Consider the following 12,229-nt stretch of genomic DNA (forward strand, 5'->3'; position numbering starts at 1 on the left):
AAAACCCAAAGCCAACCACACGAGAACCAGAAGGGAAAGCCTCTTCCTTCTGGGTGCTCACTCCGGGGCATTGCTTGACAAAGCTCAACCACAGACTCAGCACTAAGATGAGCCACTTAATATGAGCCCAGCTCCATTAGCACCAAGCAAGTGAGGAAGGACTTGAGGATGAAGGGCAGCAAACTGGAAGATACCCAAACTAGCCAGGCACAGTGGTTTACACTGGTAATCCCAGAACTCGGAAAGCAGAGACAGGACAACTGATGCAAATTTGAGGTCACCCTGGTCTACGTAGCTAATTGTAAGCCAGCCAGGATTACAGAGTAAGACTAAAACTAAGATAATAATAGGAAAAAACTTCTACAGACTAGATTTTAACAGAGGCTGGAAAATTTAGCACAGTCAGGATTATAAACATTTGGGATGTTCTTTCCAGAAAGGGAAAGAATGGAATAAATTTACAACATGTATCTGAAACTATTAATCTTTTCTGGCAAAGACGTGCCTCTCTCTGGCTTGTTAGGCACTGGGGGCTGCTACTCCGCTGAGCCTACGGCAGCTCAGTATCATCTTAGATTCTGTGCTTTGTGAGCCAAAGTGGTGAGTAATGGAGCGATGAAGGGACCATCACTCCTGCCCCTCCATATCCCCGAGGGGAGCATCGCTCTCCTCAGCTCTCCTGTTTGCTCCTCAATTAGGATGCTGCCATAGGGTGAAGGGTAGGGGCTCCCCAACTGCTATAGTTTCACACTCCAAGCCCGTGTGTGTGTGTGTGTGTGTGTGTGTGTGTGTGTGTGTGTGTGTGTGTGTGTGTGTAGCAGTGATGGGACAGGGATACTCAACTCTTGAGTACCTCAGTCTCAATTTTTTACATGGGAACCATGGAAATCATGGCTGTGTGGGGCTTATGGACCCAAAGGACTCCTGTCAGCCAATCATAGGACAGGACTCGTGTCTATCTATGGAGCCAGAGCCTCTTTCTATATGGAGACAGAAGAAGGCCCCATACTAAATGAAGACCACAACATATACCCTTTAATAAGCAGGTACTAATTATCCTTTGCTTGTTTACTTATTCCTCTTTTCTTAAGATATAGTCTTATGTAATCAGGTTGGCCTTGAGCTCACCATGGAGTCCAGTATAACCATGAACTTTTGATCTTCCTGACTCTACCTCCCCAGAACTGGTATTTCAGGCATGAGTCACCAGGCCTGGCTTCCTTACATTTTTTAGACTTAGCACAGAATCAATTCCTCAAAAATTTGGAAGCTGTAGTCTAGATGGGCTGAGGGTCACCAGCACCATGGCTTGGGTCCCCTGGAAATGAACACAGGTTGCAACAAACCATGTAATATTAATCAGCAAAGGGCCACATCTGGCCTCTATTGCTCTGGGGCCTATCAATTCCCATGACCATCAGTGGGTCTGACTCTATAAGAACATGTTCTGGAGCTGGAGAGATGGCTCAGTAGTTAAGATTGTGTGCTTTGCCCACCAGGTGGCTCACAATCACCTGTAACTCCAGCTCCAGAGGGATCCAATTCCTCCAGCCTCCACAGGCACCTGCAGGTCCATACCCATACCCCACACAGACACACATATAATTAAAAATAATAAAAAGAAATCCAGCACCCCATGTCCCTCATGCTGGTAACTACCGGTTATGTCTTGCAGGTCCCTTGGGCGTGTTCCTTTTTATTCCTCGTTAGATCATCATACCTGACTGAGTTATACTGTGACTTAATCCTCGTTTTTATTTAGTTTGTATTTATGCCAGGAGAGAGTGTAAGGGACAGATATCCTGCTGAAGTTACGTGTTAGTCTAGGGGAAGGCTGCATTTTCTTCCAAAAGAGATCGACAAGGGCACTCCTGCGGGCTCAGAGCTGTCCAAGGAATCTGGAAATCCAAGCATTTTAGCAACATCACCTACAATCTCTTCCTTTCCCAACAAGGGCTCTGACCTTGCTGTTGTGCCCCTGCCTTGCTGGGAAGCTCAGCCCTTGGTGCTACTCAGCTACCCTGAGCAAACTCCACTCAGTGTTTCAAACACCTGACATGCCACACCAAATATACCACATACCATGCCAAGTGACATTAACAGCTGCCTGCTGCCTGTGCTGAGCTGGCTGTGCTCAAATGGCCATGGGTGATGGGGTCCTCACTAACGAGCGCCAGCACCCTGCTTACGCTCTACTCTCTTGGACCATTCCTAACACCAGTTGCCCTGGATTGAGGGTCATAGGCAGCAAAGAGTCTGTTTATTAGAATAGTCTATCAACACCTGCCCAAACTGGGGCTAAGAAAAATCGAGCCTCCATTCACCGTGAAACAGCCTGGCAGAGCTTGACTTCCTCTAAAGTTAACATGAGCCATAATGAGTGTCTGTTGTGGACCAAGAAGACCTGTTCTTTATTCCCATACCTCCATCTGTCGTTGAGTATGGGTCTTCCCAGAACAAGAGAATTTATTTATTTTTGGTTTGTTTTTGAGACAGTGTCATGTAGCCCAGGCTAACCTCAAATTTGCTCAACAACCTATGATTATCTTGAACTTCTGATTCTCCTGACTGTTGGACTTATAGGTGTGTGCCACCATGTCCACTTGAAGCAGGGGACTTTTGTAGCTGAGGCTATCCCTGAATGTTTGAACAGCCAAAGGCCTGTCTGAAGAGAGCTCTCCAGTACTGGAGCATGTCCTCCTCCCTGAAGAGATCTGGGCAGGACATCACCATGTCACCACACTCCATAGCACACTGATTTAATGTTTTGATGACCATACATAAAATGTATGCTATGTAATTGTACACATTCTAAAGATTTATTTCTTTTTACTTATTTACTTGTGTGTGTGTGTGTGTGTATGTGTGTGTGTGTGTGTGTGTGTGTGTGTGTGTGTGTGTGTGTGTGTCCACATGAGTTTATATGTACCACATGCATGCAGGTGCTTGTAGAGGCCAGAGAGCATGAGATCCCCCTGGAATTGGAGTTATAAGCAGTTATGAGCCACCTAATATGGGTTCTGGGAGCCATACCTTGGTCCTCTGCAAGAAAGGTAAGCACTCTAACCACTGACCCAGCTCTCCAGCCTGTGATTATACATATTTCACTTTATGCATTTAAAAATGTTCTTCTGGAAAGGGGTTTCCTGAGATGTTCAAGAGTTCCATGGTGTAGAACAGGTGAACCACTGTAGTGGCTGGTTTTGTATGTCAACTTGACACGAGCTGAAGTCATCAGAGAGGATGGAGCCTCAGTAGAGGAAATGTCTCTATAAGATCCAACTGTAAGGTATTTTCTCAATTAGTGATCAATGGGGGAGGGCCTAGCCCATGGTGGGTGGTGCCATCCCTGGGCTGGTAGTCCTGGGCTCTACAAGAAAGCAGGCTGAGCAAGACATGGGAAGCAAGCCAGTAAGCAGCACTTCTCCATGGCTGCTACATCAGCTCCTGCCTCTAGGATCCTGCCCTGTTTGAGTTCCTGTCCTGACTTCTTTTGGTGATGAACAGAAATGTGAAAGTGTAAGCCAAATAAACTCTTTCCTCCCCAACTTGCTTTTTGGTCATAACGTTTTGTTGCAGCAATAGAAACCCTAACTAAGACAAGCACTCTCTGATACAGAAGTATTAGCAACACCTTCTTTCTTGGGAGAAATTGGCTTCATCTTTCCCTAGAAGCTTTCCACCCCCCATCCCACCCCCATCCTCTATGATCTTCCAATATATTCATCACATCCACACAGTCTCATAACAGAGTTTTGATTTTCCCAGGGTCCTTTTAGCCCCCAGCATAGAATATATGAGGCAGACACTGGCATTTACTGAAATCCTTTTTCCTCTTCCAGAATCCACGACTCTCCTGCATTTATTGATCTTTCAGTTGGAGACAACCATCTGACTAAAGTGATCCCATGCCGGCCTCTGGGACAAACAGTAGCTCCTCCACATGCTCCTCCCCTTCCTCACCCCCACAAAGAACAAGGCCCTAAGAAGCAGGAGAGTCACAAAATGAAAGGAGCCTGGTTCCGTAATCTCTCAGGGAGGGAGAACTTATGCACCCCAACCTGGAAAACCTACCTGTACTACTGAACTACTGAAACCAGGTTAGAACCAGTACAGCTAGGATCCTTTCGTTCCAATGCATCAGGGTGTGTGTGTGTGTGTGTGTGTGTGTGTGTGTGTGTGTGTGTGTGTGAATACATTTAGTGGCAGAGCTTCCAGACTATCGATCTCGGGTCTAACCGTATCTGAGACTGTTCAATAAAGGACTTGAAGCCAGGAGAAGGTAATGAATTTGTCTAACCTCACAAGATTGGGCCCACAGTTCCTGCTATTCCTGTCAATTTCTTTTCCCTTATACTAATCTGCCTTCTATGGTCCTACACGTGAGGGCATGTGCTGGACCCAAGAGGCCATAAGCTTTCTGTTTCAGCAAGAGGGAGGGGCAGAGGGATGGGAGGGGATACATTTTCTTGGCCTGCATTAGTGAGCCATTAGCTACCCACAGTGATCAAATTATCTGGAATGAACACTCAACTTCACATCACATACATTTAAAGGACAGACTCACTCAAGACTCTTTGTAGCGTTCATTACTCCATTTAGTGTGGGCAAATGTGAACACTCGGTATCAGGGGACTGGTGTCATCAGGTCCTTGACAGTTCTCCGTCATACTCTATATTACGGGCTCATAATGATAAGTTTGAATGTGGAGGGGTGTCACTTTGATGGTGACAGATGACACATATTAAGAAAATAAAGTGTAACGGAAGCATTGACCTTGAAAATGATAATGACATAAATACAATTTATCATTTAGTGAGTGAAATTTGTTACTGTAGAAGAAACCACACAGAGAGACATGTATTAAAATGCCACAGTCAGCTTTGTCAGGCTAACAACCAGCACCCAGACTCTCGGTGGCTCCTGCAACAAATTTTAATTTTTGCTCATTTTGTATGTACTTCCTTAGGCCTTTCGCTCCAGGATCTGGGTGGCGGTGGCGGGAGCAGTGCCAGGCAATATGTCTTTCTAGTAGTGGAAAGGAAGCCAAAGACACAGAAACTTGCCATGCCTTACGTTTCTATTTGGACAGGTCCACATCTCATAGCTGGTAATGGGCAGGGGTGTGTGATTCCCCACCCAGGAAACAGCGACTACTGAAGACAATAAGAAAAAACGCCAGCCCTGCAAGATAAATGTTAATTCTACTCCTCTCCTCGGGAATAATTTGGCTAAGTTCCTTGTAGAGACCAGAAACAGCCCTTCTGCTTGGGCTGAGAGAAGAAGGGGCTGGTAGAATCTGAGCTTGATTGTCAAGGTTAGGTGGGTATTAACAGGTGGCAGGGACCTTGGAGGCAAAAGGAACCCAGAGCACAGAGGTGGAAAAGAGACTCGGTTAAGCAGCCTTGGTCACAGAGTTGGTGATGGATAGAAGTGGAATGGACCGGAGTTCTGATCCAGGGGAAGGGCTTAAGCTAGGCCAGAGAGTTCAGTGCACCTGTTTGGAAGCTGGTAGACATCTTTGGGCAAGGGACTAATATGAATGAAAGGATCGTGTCTGAAAATTGATCTGACCAGAAGAGCAGGGGAAAACTGAAAGAGGGAACACTGAGAGTGGGGAGGTCACTAAGGTCCTAGATGTCCAGAATCTAAGTAAGAGTTTTGAAGCAGGATGGTCATAGTTGGAAGAACAGCAAGGTCAGACCTAGAAATTCAGAACCCGAGGCATAAGAAATCAGCCCCGTTTCTATCATCTACCCAGGGCTCCCAAAATAATACAGTAATTAAGCCCCTATGAAAAAAAAAATCGGTGGTGCCTGAAAATCGAGCCCAAAGCCTTGCACATTAGTTAGTTCAAAGGTTTATGAGTGTTTTGCCTGCATGTATGCATGCATGCCTGTGCCCCACAGGCATGCCTGGTGCCCTTAGGATCTGGAAGAGGGTGTGGGATCCCCCAGATCTGCAGTTACAGACAGCTGTGGGCTGCCATATGGGTGCTGGGAATCCTGGTCTTCTGCAAGCACAGCAAAATCCACTAAGTAGTCCAGGATGATCTTGAACTCATGGTGACCCTCCTGCCTCAGCCTTCCTGAATGCTGGGATTAGAGATATGAGCCACCACACTGAGTTGGTACAACATTGGAGTTTTTTAAACAATAGCTGGCATAGGGGCACACATCTTTAGTCCCAGCGTTCTGGAGACAGAAGCAAGTGGGTAGATCTCTGTGAGCCCTGGGCTCAGCCAGGGCTACATAGTGAGAACCTGCCTTGTAAAAGAAAGAAAGAAAAAAGTTGTGCAAATTAAAGCTTCAAGACAAGATTCCACCTCTCTGGCAAGAGCTATCTGCCCCTCTTCCTTGCATTTGAACAGGCTCCAAGAGCTTTGAGCTTTGGGGAGGTGAGAAATCTTAAATTACAGCCACAGCCCACGCCTAGGTGGCTAGAATAAGGACTAGTGGCCAATTTCCACATGGAAGCCTGACATCCAGGAGGTGGCCATCTCCAGCAAGCGCCTTAAAAATTCAGCTCTCAAGCTGTACAAAGGTGTCTCAACAAACGAGATAAAAATAACTCTGTGGAAACGCCTTGCAGTGCGGTAAGCATCATTAAAACGTACCTGTTTTAAGATTTCTTTTTCTCTTCCCTAGGGTCACGGTTAGATACCTAATGGGATTGAATGCTCCTTTGATTAAAAAAAAATTTTTTTTCACGAAAACTCTAAACTGTATTACTATCAAAATTAACCTGTTTCAAGAGGATTTGTTAAGGAAATGATTCACTTTGGCCATTAACAAAAAAAAGGTGGAAAGCAAGCAAGCAAACAGCGGCCCCTGGGGAAGTGGTCTCCATCCGGAGGACCACATTTCGGGAGACGCCTGCAGGAGGCCTCGGGGTCCCGCATGTATCCCTGGCGAGCCAGCAAGATTGCGCACACCGCTCACCCTCGACCCCTCGGGGACCAAGGGAGGAGACCCCCGGACTAGACAAAGGCTGCAACCCCGGGAGGCCAGGGTGCGCGTGCGCCACGGAGCACGCGCGTGCGCGCGGCGGTCAGCGCGGCGGCCCGAGGTGTGGCGGGACCCGGGAAAGGAAGCGAGGAGAGCAGCGAGGCCGGGCGGCGCGGGGAGGGGAGGGCTGTGGGGCGCTCGCGCGCGCCTCCTGGTGGCCGGAAGGGAAGGTGCCCCGCAGGCATCACGGCCCGCCCCTCCCCTCGCGAGGTTCGCGCTCCCGTGGCTCGCGCCTGCGCCGCCCGCCGGCCTCGGGAACGCGCTCTCTCGGCGGCGCGCGCGCTCCCAGTCTCCACCACCCACCAGCTCCTCCGGCACCAGCAGCAAGCCTCGCCGCCGCCACCGCCCACCTTCTGCCGCCGCCGCCACAACCACCTTCTCCTCCGCTGTCCTCTCCTATCCTCGCCTTCTGTAGACCATCAGGTAAGTGCTGCAGCTCTGAAATCGGGTCTCCATCTGGCCCTGTGCGCCATCCTCCTGTCGCCCCTCACCCCAGAGATGGATTTAGGGCGCTGGGCATCAATCAGGCGCAACGGCGGGGGCCTCTCTGCGCCCTCGGCGCTGGGGAGCTGGGAAGGAACGCGTGCAAAAGATGCACGCACGCGGGCGAATGCGTGTGTCTGTGGGTGCTGGGGTCTGCACCATCCGTTCCACGCAAACGGGGGGGGGGCGTCTGTGCCAGCAGGGTGGGGCGCGGATGGCGGTGACCTAGGGGAGGGGGTTGCTCTGTGCTCTGGATCTCAGCGTTTTGCCGCAATGGGCGTGGGTCTGTGTGTGTGTATTGGGGTCCAACGATGACCCCCGAAACTGAACCTGTAATCAAATTTCTCTGCCCCTGATTGCCATCAGTCCCAAGGAAGGTGTGGATTGGGTCCTAGAAAAGATGACTGCGTGCATGCTTCTCCCCACACCTCCTTGACAGTGATTCTGATGGGGCCTTCACTGGCCCTGATTTAAGGCGGTGTCCCGCCCCCTCCCCTTTTCCTCCTTCAGAAGCCGGCAGGGGACATTTGGGGGCTGGGAGGATTCGGGAGGATGGGGAGGGGTCCAGGCGCTGTCACTTTAGCCGCCCTTCCCCCTGCGCGCGCTTGGTACAGTGACAGGGGCAGCGCCGTGCCCGAGAGAAGGTAGTGCGCGGATTCCAGTGTGGAAGCTCAAAGAGGCAGGGGTCACCTGGCCTCGCGGTGTCAGCGGGCTTGCCAGGCGCGGTTCCCCCGCCCGAGGGCTCGCACAGTCACAGCCGAGCACAGACCTGCGCTAGGGCTGCAGGTGCATTTCAGGGCGGATTCCTTTCTCTGCGTTCTGCGCCGGGCTCCCGGCATGTGCGCTCCCTGCCGGAGGCACCGGCTGGCGCGCAGGGCTCGCCCCTCACTGCGGCAGTGGGTGTGGACCTGGGTGGGCGAGGAGGGGGAGAGTAGGATGTGTCTCCTCCCGCTGCCACCCCTCCCCCGGTTTTTTCCCCCTCTGAACGCGAGGTGCCATCTTTTTGCGGCGAGTCACGTCTCTATCGTAGCATGCCAAGTGCTGTGGCCAGGCTTTGGAGGACCCGGCTGGGACTCGCGTTAAGGAGCAAGTGGGGTGTTGAACGTGGAAATCTTCTTGGCTTTTAGCTTCTGCGCCGTGCGCACCCGCTCGTTCACCTGGGGTCTTCTAAGGGAGCTCGCTGCTTTGTTCATCGAGGTTGTGTGATTTAGGATCTTCGCTCCTAGTCCTGTTTTGTTTTTTTTTTGGGGGGGGGGCGGGGAGGCTTTCATTCGACGAGGGTATTACCTAGGCGTTACGCGCAACTCCATCCTTTTTTCTCACTGCTCATTTCAGACCCTTTGTTGGATCTACTGACTTGCTGGGGGTCTAGTCACAGCCCCCAGGGCACACATGGAACGGACGTGACCCCCGCGCAGCCCTCTCCCCCAGTTCGGCCCAAATCCAGGGGGCGTTAGCTGAACCACACGGGTGGGATTCGAGGTAGACTCTCGTGTGCAGGTGTCCTCAGAGGAACCACGTCCCTCCCCACACCCAGGGCGTCCTGGGGACAACACCCCACCATGTTTCACTGCTAGGGGCGCCAGCTCACCCTTGGGAGTGGGGAGATTAGGCAAGCTCGGCTTCCCCACCACCACCTTTGAGCACTCTTACCTCTCCCGGTGCGAGAGTGTGAGAAGGGGCATGAGATCCCCTGGGGTGCAGCGACCACACCCATCCCTCCCAACCCACGGGGAGGAGGGCGGGTTAGGAGTTGCCATAGAAACCATACCAGCCAGAGGAGGAACCTCTGGGCGTTACCCCGCCCCTTACTCAGCCTCTGGGGTAGTCTGACAGTGCCAACATGTCCTACTGGAAGACGCGGGGAAGGAGCCTCTCATCCCTGACCTCATCATTCCCATTGGCACTGGAAACCGTAGCCATCCAGATTCGTGCTTCTGGTGTATTTTGTTATAGGCATACTGACTGATATTATTTTGTTAATATTATTTAAACGAGGGAGTTTCACTTAAAAGTCCACATTTACAACCTCCCTTGAAACCGAAGAGGGATGGAAAGCGAACAGGTCCCAGCCTCCCCCATCCTGCAGTAAGCCCCAGTCTTCGAGGTTTTCTAGTTAATTCCACCACTGAATACTGGTGCAGGCGTGCATTTTTGAGACCGACGAGCACCTTAAGGGCGGAATCGCCCACGTCGGCTGCCCAGCTTGATCTGCATTTCTGAGAATGTCTCGGATGGGGGTGGAACGCCCTCTCCCGGCCAGACGCGGCCCGAGGCTGTGGCGTCGTGGCTGCGCCCGCCCGATAGAGATTTCCCGAGCAGCTGAAGGATGGATTCAAAAATGATGGATTCAAATGTTCAAATATGGGAACCGGATTCTTAATCCAGAGCGGGTGGACGCGGAAAAGGGAAGCCTTGAGAGGGAGGCTTTCTATTGCGGCCAGTTGGGCAAAGGTGTCACAGTCCTGCAGGTGGGAGATCGGCGGGAGGGGGAGGAAGGAGAACATTTCACCCAGTGCAGAAACAAAGCACAGACCACGCGTCTTCGAACTCGCTCCATTTTGCACTGTGTTGGCGGTTGGGTGAGGTACTGTGGTCGCCAAGGCCTGAGTTGTTAATGAAAAGATCATCGGGGGTTGCTGCGTGGTCCTTCTGCGGGGATCGAAAGACTCGGTTCCTGGCTCGGCCCTTGCTTTAACAAATGAGCTAGAAGTTTGAGCTGGAGCAAGGGCTGAGGAGCGCTGAGCCAGCCTGGGCTCATCCCAAAGGGTTCAAGTACCCAACAAAAGCTAAGATTTCAACCACTAGCCTCAACGGGTGGATGAGCCCTTTTATGTCCTGGAGGCCCTATTCATTTTTCGGGCTGGTTAGCATTGGGTGGATGACAGGATCTGGAACAGACTAACCATCCCCTCTAGATCTCTTTTGGCTGGGGCCGGGCTCTTTAAGATCCCTGCCCTGTCCCTTCAACTGTCGGGTCTCGCAGCAATAAGTGAAATATGGACCTCCGTAGGCTAATTCTGTGGTCACAATTCTGAGATGGCATCTTGTGTGTATTGCTGCCGCTTGTGTCCACCACCACGTAAGGACTGCCTGCCTGCTGCCCTTTGCAAAGCTTCTCTAAATCAACGGTTATCCCGCTAAGTGCGCCAGGCTGGCTGCAATGCCTGCCGATTTCTCTGCACCATTTTCCTTGCTGGCAGATGTGTATAGATTACAGCAGTAACCTGGCTTGGCTTTGGGGTGCATCTTTGGATGATCTGAGTATTCCTTAGCTTGGCTAGGTTTGTTGTTGTTTGTTTGTTTGTTTGTTTGTAATGAGTGCCAGCCCAGGGTGTGTCTCTCTGGCCCTGCACAGACCCTGTATACACACTTGCATGGTGGTGGAAGGGTGTGGCTTTTAAGTGGTTTTTCTAGTGTCAGGCTCTATTCCCCGGAGAGGAACAAAGGAAGCAGAGAGTGCCCTGGAATTGCCAGAAGAAAACTTCGTAGTGGTTTGATTGAGGTAAGGTCAGGCTTGTTCCCATTGGGAAAATGAGCCCTTGTACTGAGCAAGCTTTGACCCACTCGTCCTTGGAGGGCTAGACAGGGTTCTGGTGCCCTTTGTGCAGACTGCTTCTCCTTCTCCCTTTTTAAAATCAACACATCCGGTTCATGTGTTTAACACTGTAAGGAATTGTGTTCTATTCCATCTCCCCTCAGCATGTTGTCTATGGCCTTCGTGACCCCCTGCCTATGTGTGTGAATGTGCATTGTTTTTCCAGTTGAATATATGAACCTGTCCAATTATGCCTTCTCTTCTGTTTATTTAGTTAAGATCTTCCTTGATCCCCTCTTGAAAAGGAATCACTTCAAAAGAAATTGTTTTATATATATACATATACATACACACATATATATTATATATCTCCTTAGAGATCTAATACAGAGCTAGACAGATAATAGGTATTTGGCCAAAATAGTTTAACAGATAAGTGGACAAAATAGAGAGATAGAGGTCAAGAAGGCATCCAAGAGAAAGTGGAGTGGGGTACCTATTCAAGGTCACAGCATCTGGGAAGCTTGGGAACAAACCCAATCTATTTTGTCTGAGTGTCCAATTGGTGCGCAGACAGCTAGCTGCCTACAATCTGCTGTGTGACCTTGCTCTGCTTCCGGTCCCTTGGCTCCCACAGGTGGCTCGCCTGCCCCTGCTGGTGAAAAGGGGAAGAAGCGTGGAGAGAGGGCTATCACACTGCACCAGGCCCCCTGTGGGGTGGCCACGGTCCTGTTGCGGGTGACTGGAATGGAGGTGGGGAACCCCCCTCCCTCTGCTCCTCCCACGGTCCTCACCCTGTTTTCATCAACAGTGCAGAGGCCCTCATTTCTCTTCACCCTCAGAGACACCCATCTGGTTACTCCACACAGGAGTTAGGGGTACCTGGCCAGGGGAGAAGTCCCTAACTGCTCAGTGGATCTTTTCCTAGAAAATCATGGTCCTCAGATGGTGTCTGAGATGCCTGGAAAGTAGTTGGAGCGGGGGTGGGGGGTGGGGGGTGCTGCTACTGGCATCTTGTGGGTAGAGGCCAGAGAGGCTGCTAAACATTACAGGACAGTCCCCAGGTGTCACTGGCACTGGTATGGGGAAGCCCTTTTGTAGAAACAGTGTTTCTCTGGCACTTTTTTTTTTCCTGAGCTGAGGACCGAACCCAGGGCCTTGTGCTTGCTAGGCAAGTGCTCTACCACTGAGCTAAATCCC

At 50.8% G+C, this 12,229-nt stretch overlaps 1 protein-coding gene across 14 annotated transcripts in view; it reads left to right on the top strand.

Annotated features, from left to right (window-relative positions):
- Positions 1-7,071: 7,071 nt before the first annotated feature.
- The window catches only part of Mapt (microtubule associated protein tau), a 102,153-nt gene continuing 96,995 nt past the window's right edge, over positions 7,072-12,229 (top strand). For 10 of the 14 annotated variants that reach the window (XM_006970540.4, XM_006970542.4, XM_076543510.1 and 7 more), the window contains exon 1: positions 7,294-7,431. The gene's annotated coding sequence lies outside the window, so the exon portion shown is untranslated. Of the gene's footprint in view, positions 7,432-12,229 lie in introns of all 14 variants that reach the window. The other 4 variants (XM_006970545.4, XM_076543518.1, XM_006970544.4 and 1 more) reach the window with 4 other exon arrangements.

Source organism: Peromyscus maniculatus, chromosome 8, assembly GCF_049852395.1.
Source record: "Peromyscus maniculatus bairdii isolate BWxNUB_F1_BW_parent chromosome 8, HU_Pman_BW_mat_3.1, whole genome shotgun sequence".
Taxonomy (NCBI): domain Eukaryota; kingdom Metazoa; phylum Chordata; class Mammalia; order Rodentia; family Cricetidae; genus Peromyscus; species Peromyscus maniculatus.